The sequence below is a fragment of the Neovison vison genome, chromosome 13 (genome assembly GCF_020171115.1).
Source record: "Neovison vison isolate M4711 chromosome 13, ASM_NN_V1, whole genome shotgun sequence".
NCBI classification, from domain to species: domain Eukaryota; kingdom Metazoa; phylum Chordata; class Mammalia; order Carnivora; family Mustelidae; genus Neogale; species Neogale vison.
This window is the reverse complement of record NC_058103.1, coordinates 89,365,284-89,374,262: the sequence shown is the minus strand read 5'-3', so window position 1 is coordinate 89,374,262 and position 8,979 is coordinate 89,365,284. Positions and strand designations below refer to the sequence as shown.

Here is an 8,979-nt window from a genome sequence, read left to right as displayed (position 1 = left end):
AGTCAGCGTAGTCTATAATATATACACTGCATTCAGTTTCTAAAACCCAAAAACTGTGATTCTAAAATACATCTGTCCTCAAGGAGTTTCAATTACAGAGATTGTGGGTCCATGTGGATATTAACACACCATTCTTCTTTCCTTGGCCTTTTAGGAAATTAAAATAGCTAAGTCAAAGTAAGTAAATGGTTAGAGTGGCTTGACCTAACGTCACTTAGTTCATCTGTAAAAGTCTTCATTTCAAATGACTTTACAATGATTAATTATAAAGGTGAGAAAGAATAAAGTTGCTTACAAAAGTGTACTTAAAGAGGTCTGAAAGTCAAAACAGTCAAAATAAATTGTTGGGCAATATGCCAAAAGAAATTACAAGATGTTATAGGAGTAAAGCTGGCAAGTCATTAGAGCACACTGATATGGTTGTCTGGAAAGAAGAGAGGACAAGGCCTGTCAAAAACAATCTCACCTTGAACCTGACTACAACAGAATGTATATTTACTTATTCACTTAAAGGCTTTACCTACACAAAACAGACCTACTAGCACTGACTATGGATTTTTCTAGCAGAGTGCCACTAAGGATGAATGAACGTGTTTAAAGAATGGTGTATTAATAGCAGTAATGTCCCCTCTGTCCAGTCCTGAATAAGCTTTACTCAGCTAGACAATTCCCAATTTTTAGCTAATAAGAATAACACTGCTTGGTGTGAGACGAAACACAAAACAAGGAAGGGTTTAGACACTTGCAGTCCCTGAGGTCTTATAACAAAGGGCAGGGATTGCATCTCCTGGGTCCTGGCCTCATTCTTACATCAATGATTACGTTCAAGCTCCCTAGATCCCTCCAGTGCGCTGCTTCATTTCTTATTCTCAACTGTTGTGCCATGAGCACCTGCCAAGTTTCTCTTAAATTCCTCTTGGATGAATTTTCAGGCAGTTTCCAAAGTATCTCCCTTTTGTGATAAGGACTCTGCAACGTATTTCAGGTGAGGCATTTAAAATCCCACTCATAATTGTTTGAAATCTTCCCTCATTCGAGCTGTCAGAGTTTGACAGCCCCGGTTCTGTTGTTATGCACTATTAAATGGGAGCTGCTCTCCAGCCTAGGGGTACCTCTCTTTTCAGTGGTGGGAAAATGGGTGAAGCTTATTGGGGATCCTTGGGGAAGGCAACCCAGTACAAATGGGAGTTTCAGCAGGAGGAATGAAAATAATTCCCTTTCTGAAAGCTCAAATCTACAAAATTTTTAAATGTGTTGACAATGTTGCATTTTGATGCTCCCATTCCTATTTCTGAGTTTCAAAATAACTTTAAAGTGTGCAATTTTATAGGTCAGAATATAAGAAAGGCACACGTGTGTCTGTATTTTAAGTTTGGGGTTTCTTTAAAAGCCACAGAATAGTAAATGTTTTGAAGATACTATTTTCTGCATTTAGGTGAGGGTAGAGATAGGGAAAAAGATATGATGGCTTTTCCATTTGATTTCTATTTCTGATGAATACCCTAATGACTTCTGGTGCATGACTCAGAGGTCATTACAAAGCAGTATTACTAATCTAGATGGAAACAAATTTCAATCTGGGACAGTAATACATCTTACAGCTTGTAAACACATTGTATCCAATTACCTTGATATGCTTTACATGATAAGAGCAATTACAAAATATCTGGAAGAATTGATGTGCTGAGGGTAATTATTTTAATTTATTCACACCTAGATAGTGAGTTAAGATATGAGGTATACTTCCATCAGCAGTTCTTTCTTCTGGAGATATGCATTCATTTATTCACCCAGTAAACATATTGTTAGTGTTCTTCAGATACTATGCTAAAAATAGGTACTATAGAACACATCACAAAAAAAGCATAAACTCTATCCTAAAGACCTTACACCCTAAAAGAGATGAAGCTCATACATAAATAAAAGTAACAGTGAGAATGGAATAAGTACTGTAAGAAGGATACAAACTACTCCTATTATAGGAAGCCACTTGGAATGAAGAGAATACTTCCAGCTTGGGAAGCTTCTGGGGAGAGGCTAAATTTGAGCTAGACATTAAGGTGGGATTTGGGTAGCAGAGGGCAGCGCAAGAAGACACACCTGAAAGGGAGAGAGCAATCCAGGCTGAAGGATGCCGTGGGTCAAGGCAAGAAGATTGAGAAGCACAGGGCATACACAGGCAACGACCACCAACAATGCAGTGTGGACCCAAGGTAGGGAATATAAAGGTGAACAGAGGGAGAGAAAGCCGAGAAGGCTGGCAGCAAGCCAGGTCATGGGGAAAGCTTGGCAAAGCGCAAAGCTAAGGAGTTTGAACTTTATTAATAAGCACTGGGGAGCCATTAAAGGTTTTTGAGAATAAAATGATAAAATGACATGAGGATATTAAAAAGATTAATCAGTCAGCAGTGTGATGAATAGATGGGAAAGGTGAAAAAAAGTGAAGCAGGAAAAGAGGCAGGCAGCCACACACCGGTGCCTAGTGAGGTGAGACTAAGGCAGGAAGGAGCAGGAGCAGCGGCAACAGGCGTGGGCGGGCCGTGGGTCTGAGAGTCCGCGACCCGCGTGCGTGGGCAGGCTGAGCTGAGAGGAGAGGCTCGGTGGGAAAGGAGAAGCTGAACATACAGGGAATGTGTGGGAAAGTGATGAAGGACTCCTGAGTGAAGGTGGGGGCAGTGCACAATGGGAGCAAACGGGATTTCCTGAGTGGGAGTGCTAGAAACCAGCTCAGAGTGTGGACTGAGAGCACATTCAGGGATTTGGCAGAGAAGGAAGAATGTCTAAAACCAGCAATGTGAAGAAAAGACTGGAGAAGACTCTAGCAGACAAATGTGCAAATGGCCAGACAAATTAATATGCCTCACTCAAATTGCTAGTGCATGAAATGGCACTGAAAGTTGTAAGGAAAATGGGTGGATAAGAGTGGTAGATTAGAAATTCCAACAAAAAACTCTGTGGCATAAATAGCTCCACTTAGAAAGTCAAAAAATTTGGAAACTATTTAACGATTTGGTATAAATGAAGTGAAATTGTCTTATATGAGCCTTCCCTATTTAATTAGCTAAGGAAACATATGTGTGTATTTTATGTATGTATGTATGTATGTATATTATGTATATATGTAATAGGGAAAACCTTGCTTTATTATTAAGTAACACATATTAAATAGCTCTAGCACATGATACAGATTTTCTTCCCACATAAAACTCTCTGTTCACTTGAAAAGCTCCCTGTTCACAAGAAAGGTGTCACAAGCAAAAGGTGTGTTCAGTGTGGACAGTAGTGATGATGTATGTATGTAACATTCTCTGAAACCAGTCACTCAAAGACAGGTATGGAAGAGGAAGTCTGCCTCCTCTTCGGGGAGTTGATATTTGTCTTCAGCTCCAGGGGAATAGGTTCATTAATTTAAGCCCTCCTAGGTGAACCAGAGCTGGCCCTTCCTTTTTTTCTTTTTTTCTGTACTTTTCACAACTATGGGTTTTCCTTCAAGTACGAACACACCATATTAGAAGCAGAAGGAAAGGGCTTAGCCCTCCACTATCCACTTTCTGGGAGATGAAAATGAATGTGTTTTCAGAAAGATCTAAATTCTGTCAAGCATAATAACCTTAAAAGAGAAGCTATAATGACATATGTATTTGTTTTCTATGAATACACATATGGCATGATATACAACAGGTTACACTTTGCTTGTGGGGGATGCAGATTTTTTTAAGCTGCTAATATACAAATAGCTATCAATTGTAAAATTTTCTTCTATAGCTAGGGTATCCACTATACCTTTCCTCCTTCCAGTTCCTGTCATCTCCAGCACACAAATACTCCTTTGAACTCAAGGTCTAGGTGAACTGATATCACTATTAAAAACTAGGAAAAGAAAAGCTTTATGTTTCTCAGTGTTGACTCTTATAAAATATGTAATGAAAGAAATTATAAATTATATATTTAGGGTCAGAATACATGTTTCAGTCCACACATGCCAAAGAACATTGTTACCAACAAATAAGTTCATTGAGACATAGGCAATAATTTAATAAAATAAACATGAATCAGTGTTGCCCTGGGAAAACAGGTCTGAGGATGCTGGTGGCTTGTACTAATTAGAACGTTCACACACACACACGTTGTGTGCCCTTACACAAACTGGTGCTTATTAGTGTCTTGAAATAAGACACAAAGCAGGTTAACACAGAAGAACTAGGAGTCAAGAAATGTACATTTTTGGGTTACATTTAAAGGAGAGATTAGGGGCACCTGGGTGACTCAGTCTGTAAAGTTCCTGCCTTTAGCTCAGATCATGATCCCAGGGTCCTGGAATTGAGTCCCACATTGGGGCTCAGCAGGAAGCCCACTTCTCCCTCTCCCTCTCCATGCTTCTCCCCCTGTTTGTTCTGTCAAATAAATAAATAAAATCTTAAAAATAAATAAAAATAAAGAAGAGATGAGAAGAAAAACCCCTATTAGAAAATCCTTTTGGGGGCACCTCAGTGGCTCTGTGAGTTAAGCCTCTGCCTTTGGCTCAGGTCATGATCTCAGGGTCCTGAGATCGAGCCCCGCATCGGGCTCTCTGCTCAGCAAGAAGCCTGCTTTCCCCTCTCTCTCTGCCTGCCTCTCTGTCTACCTGTGATCTCTCTTTCTGTGTCAAATAAATAAATAAAGTCTTTAAAAAAAAATTAAAAATGGGCTCTCTGCTCTTTCCCATTCAACAGATAGCCGCAACTTCAGGTGCAGTGCCAGCCGCGTGCCTGAGACACGATGGTGAAGGTCGGAGTGAACGGATTTGGCCGTATTGGGCGCCTGGTCACCAGGGCTGCTTTTAACTCTGGTAAAGTGGATATTGTCGCCATCAATGACCCTTTCATTGATCTCAACTACATGGTCTACATGTTCCAGTATGATTCTACCCATGGTAAATTCCACGGCACAGTCAGGGCTGAGAACGGGAAGCTTGTCATCAATGGGAAGTCCATCTCCATCTTCCAGGAGCGAGATCCCACCAACATCAAATGGGGCGATGCTGGTGCTGAGTATGTTGTGGAGTCCACTGGGGTCTTCACCGCATGGAGAAGGCTGGGGCTCACTTGAAGAGCGGGGCCAAGAGGGTCATCATCTCTGCTCCTTCTGCTGATGCCCCAATGTTCGTGATGGGTGTGAACCATGAGAAGTATGACAACTCCCTCAAGATTGTCAGCAATGCCTCCTGTACCACCAACTGCTTGGCTCCTCTGGCCAAGGTCATCCATGACAACTTCGGCATTGTGGAGGGACTCATGACCACCGTCCATGCCATCACTGCCACCCAGAAGACTGTGGACGGCCCCTCTGGGAAGCTGTGGCGTGACGGCCAAGGGGCTGCCCAGAACATCATCCCTGCTTCCACTGGCGCGGCCCAGGCTGTAGGCAAGGTCATCCCTGAGCTGAATGGGAAGCTCACTGGCATGGCCTTCCGTGTCCCCACCCCCAACGTGTCTGTTCTGGATCTGACCTGCCGCCTGGAGAAAGCTGCCAAATATGATGACATCAAGAAGGTGGTGAAGCTGGCATCAGAGGGCCCCCTTAAGGGCATCCTGGGGTATACTGAGGACCAGGTTGTCTCCTGCGACTTCAACAGTGACACCCACTTCTCTACCTTCGATGCTGGGGTTGGCATTGCTCTCAATGACCACTTTGTCAAGCTCATTTCCTGGTATGACAATGAATTTGGCTACAGCAACCAGGTGGTGGACCTTATGGTTCACATGGCCTCCAAGGAATAAGAGCCCCCTGAACCACCAGCCCCAGCCAGAGCAAGAGGAAGAAAGAGGCCCTCAGCTGCTGGGGAATCCCTGCCCCAACTTATCCCCTAAAACACTGAGAATCTCCCAACCTCCACTATTTCCATCCCAGACCCCCTGAAGAAGGGGAGGGGCTTGGGGAGCCCTACCTTGTCATGTACCATCAATAAAGTATACTGTACCCAGCCAAAATAAATAAATAAGCAAATAAATAATAAAATAAAAAAATAAAAAATAAACAAAAAAAAATTTTTAAAAGAAAATCCTTCTGCCTATCTTTGGAAAGTAAACAATTAACTAGCATACCTAAATTGCTCAAACTCTGCACTTTCCATTGTCTTCAGGACTGGCCCTTGGTCCAGCTCCTGGGATATGAACTCTGAGCCCTTGGAGTACCTTACCTGACAAGAGCGTCTTTGTATTCCTGAAGCTTTGGGCCATGCCAGATAGTTTAGGCTAACAATGTGATTCATGGTGAATGCCTATTTTTGTATGCCTGGGCTTTTGCATTACACTATAGAAGCTTGGCCTTTAGAAGCCTGAAGACTGGGTAGCTACATTCAGTCATGAAGGTGCTAGATGTCTACATGACAGACCCCAATAAAAACCCTGGACCCCAAGGCTTGGGTAAGCTTCCTTGGCTGGAAATACTTGGCAAGTTTTACACACGTCAATGTTAAGAAATTTCAGTACTAGCCCTGAGACCCTATTGGGATAGGACAACTGGAAGCTTACTCCTGGTCTCTTCTGGACTCTGCCCTATGCATCTTTTTTCCTTACTAATTTTAGTCTGATTTCTTTGCTGTAACAAAACCTAATTGTAAGTGTAACAGTCTTCCAAATTCTGTGATTCCCTTCTAGTGAAACACTGAACCTGACAGTGGTTTCAGGAAGGCCTAATACTTTCTTTAAAAAAATATATATATTCATTTTTTTAGAGAGAGGGCATCAGGGTGGGGAGAGGCAGAGGGAGATGGGGAGAGAGAATCTTAAGGAGATTCTACACTAAGCACAGAGCCCAACACAGAACTCGATTTCACAAAGCTGAGATCATGACCTGAGCCAAAATCAAGATTCACATGTTCAACAGAGTAAGCTACCCTGGTGCTGCACTCTAAAACTTTCTATTCCTCTTCCCTACTTTGTTTTTTTATCATAGCACTTAATATTACCAAAATTATTCAATTACATTTTGTATGGTCTTATGTCTTATCATATTATACATATTTTTCATATTATTTCAATTATACTCTCTCCCTGTGCCCCACCCAAACATACACACACTCACAATTAACTGTAGATTTCCTCGAGGGTAGGACTTTGTCCTTTTCACTGTTAAGTCTCTAGCACTCCGAATAGAATCTAGCACATAAGAGGTATTCAGTAAATACCTGTGGACTGATCAAATGAATGAATGAAACAAATACATGGTTAGATCTGAAAAGACAAATCATAGTCTAGTTTATCAAGTACTATCACTATGTGTAAATAGTTCTCTATACTGGGAAAAGGTAATTCTCAATCTCCTAAAGACTTTTAGCTTGGCCATTAGCAATTGTGGCAACTTGTCACTTTACTTGGTTTTCCTGCCCCTGCAAATAAAGCTTAGGTTAAATAAAATGGGAGGTGAATCTGAATTATTTTTAGTATTTGGAAGAATGAGTGAGCAAAATTACTCTAATAATTACTTTTCTTCAAAACTACCGTCTTTAGGTAAACTCAACTGTTCCACATTTACTACAGGCTTTCTGTAATTAAATAATTACTTAAATTAGAGTAAAGACCCTGGTTTGTGTTAAAAGAGTAAGCCAAAAGGTTAATAATCCTCTCAGGAATCTACACTAATTCCTCCACTTCTGCACCTGGTAAACTTCCAGTTCCTCTTCAGACCCACACTGAAGCTCTTACAGCTCTTACAGAATGTCCCTCCCTCTGCACTCCCAAAGATCTCTTACCATCTCACTGGGCCACAGGTCACATTGCAATGACAAAGTATTTATTTACCTTCCTTTCTAATTTATAGGATTGTGAGCTAGTCATGGTTAGGATAGTACTTAACTGGTGTTTCTGGTCTGCAAGAACTCTCCTGTGCCCTGGCACATAGAAAGCGCTCACTAAATGTTGGCTACATAAATGAGCTAATAAATAAATAAGGAAAAGAACAAATAAATACACACTAATCTTGGGCTCATGAAGAAAACTTAACTATGTAAGAGAAATGAACAGTTCTATTTGCAAAGTCTTCAAAATAATTCTTCCTTATTAAGAGATTAGACAAACAGAGTGCTGGACTAAATTTTGTACCAGAAAAGCTTGATGTTTTCCAGACATCAAACTCTCATTGATATTATGATAAAACTTCATTGATAGTATGAGGGTGAGGAATAAATTGTATGGTCTATTGACTGGCACATGGAAGAATAATAAAAACCACTCAGGCTAGGGGTGCCTGAGTGGTGCATTTGGTTAGCTATCTGAGACTTGGTTTCTGTTCAAGTCATGATCTCAGGGTCATGAGATCACGCCCTGTGTTGGGCTCCTGCTCAGTGGCGCAGTGCTAAGTCAGCTTGGGAGTGTCTCTCCCTCTCTACTTGTCCCTCCCCCCGCTCTAAAATAAATAAATCTTAAAAACAAAACAAAACAAAAACCTCAGGCTAGCTAATAATTATAAAGCTGTAGTTCTCTTTCTCAGACATACGTAGATTTCTGAATTAGGATGGTAGACCTGAATAAATAACAAAACAATAATATCTTATAGCCAAAAATCAAAATCAACCTATGATTACGTGTAGTTTAAATTTCTACAAAAACTGGCAGGAAGGTATTGGAAGAAGCTACAATGATACTAATGATAAGAGTCAACTTCAAAATATTTCAGGGTCTGGTGTAGCTATATCAACCAGCAAACTTGGGTGCCTTTACTTCCTGAAATGGTCTTTCCAGAAGCACTGTTTGGGGAGGTAGTCACTTCTCTCAACCAATATTTAAGAAGCATCTATCACATGAGAGACTTTGTACTAAGCTCTCTGTGGGCTATGGAGAAGAATAAGCCATGGACACTGCAGCCAAAGAATTTTGAGGGGCGCCTGGGAGGCTCAGTTGTTAAGCATCTACCTTCAGCTTAGGCCATGATCCTAGGGTCCTGGGATCCAGTCTGGCACTGGGCACCCTGCTCATCAGGGAGCCTGCTTTTCCCTCTCCT

At 41.3% G+C, this 8,979-nt stretch overlaps 1 pseudogene; it reads left to right on the top strand.

Annotated features, from left to right (window-relative positions):
- The first annotated feature begins 4,729 nt into the window (after window positions 1-4,729).
- On the top strand, window positions 4,730-5,962 carry LOC122892995 (annotated as a pseudogene).
- The last annotated feature ends 3,017 nt before the right edge of the window (window positions 5,963-8,979 follow it).